Here is a 778-nt window from a genome sequence, read left to right as displayed (position 1 = left end):
TTTATTGATGAAAGATGCAGAGAAAGGATACGTCTTGGAAAATATTCGGACAATTGCGCTAACTTCAAATTTAGTCAAATTAATAGAAAGAATAGGGCATAGTCGCCTCACAAAACATGTTCAGGATGTTAACGGCCTTAGCTCAGCACAGATTGGCTTTCGTCGCAGATGCTCTGTGTGGTCCGCGCATGTGGGCCTAGAGAGTAGAATCCGGCTCTCGATACACAGAAGGGAAGTTTCAGCTTTGGTGACTCTTGTTGCAGCAAAGGCCTATGATAGTGTAGAACATACTATTTTACTTATCAGACTTGCGCAGTTACATCCTTCAACCTACATTTATGCGTGGATATTTGAATTTATGAAGGACTGATACTTTTACTGCACAGAGGGAACCCTATGTTCTAATACTTACTATCATTCAAGAGGTGTGCCGCAAGGATCGGTACTATCATCGCTGCTTTTTAATATTTTGGTCAGTGACATCCCCATTCGTCCTGATATAGCAGTTTTCGTGTATTCAGATGACATAACATTTTTCGCCTTGGCCAGGGATATCTATTCCCTTTACCAGATTCTGAAGGGGTATTTGGATGCTCTTGGAGCATGGTTGCACCATATTAATTTATCCCTGAATGTTAACAAATGCGGCATACTGGTATTTCCTCCAGACACGCCTTTGCACATTTCATTAGTCTGTTGCTCTAATCAGATTCCACAAGTGGAATCCGTTAAATATTTAGGTGTTACTTATCACCCAGCATTAGATTGGAGCCTTCAT

Source organism: Amblyomma mixtum, chromosome 6 (assembly GCF_055824585.1).
Source record: "Amblyomma mixtum isolate Tamu chromosome 6, ASM5582458v1, whole genome shotgun sequence".
Classification (NCBI taxonomy): domain Eukaryota; kingdom Metazoa; phylum Arthropoda; class Arachnida; order Ixodida; family Ixodidae; genus Amblyomma; species Amblyomma mixtum.
The sequence above is the reverse complement of the archived record's forward strand: the minus strand, read 5'-3'. Positions refer to the sequence as shown.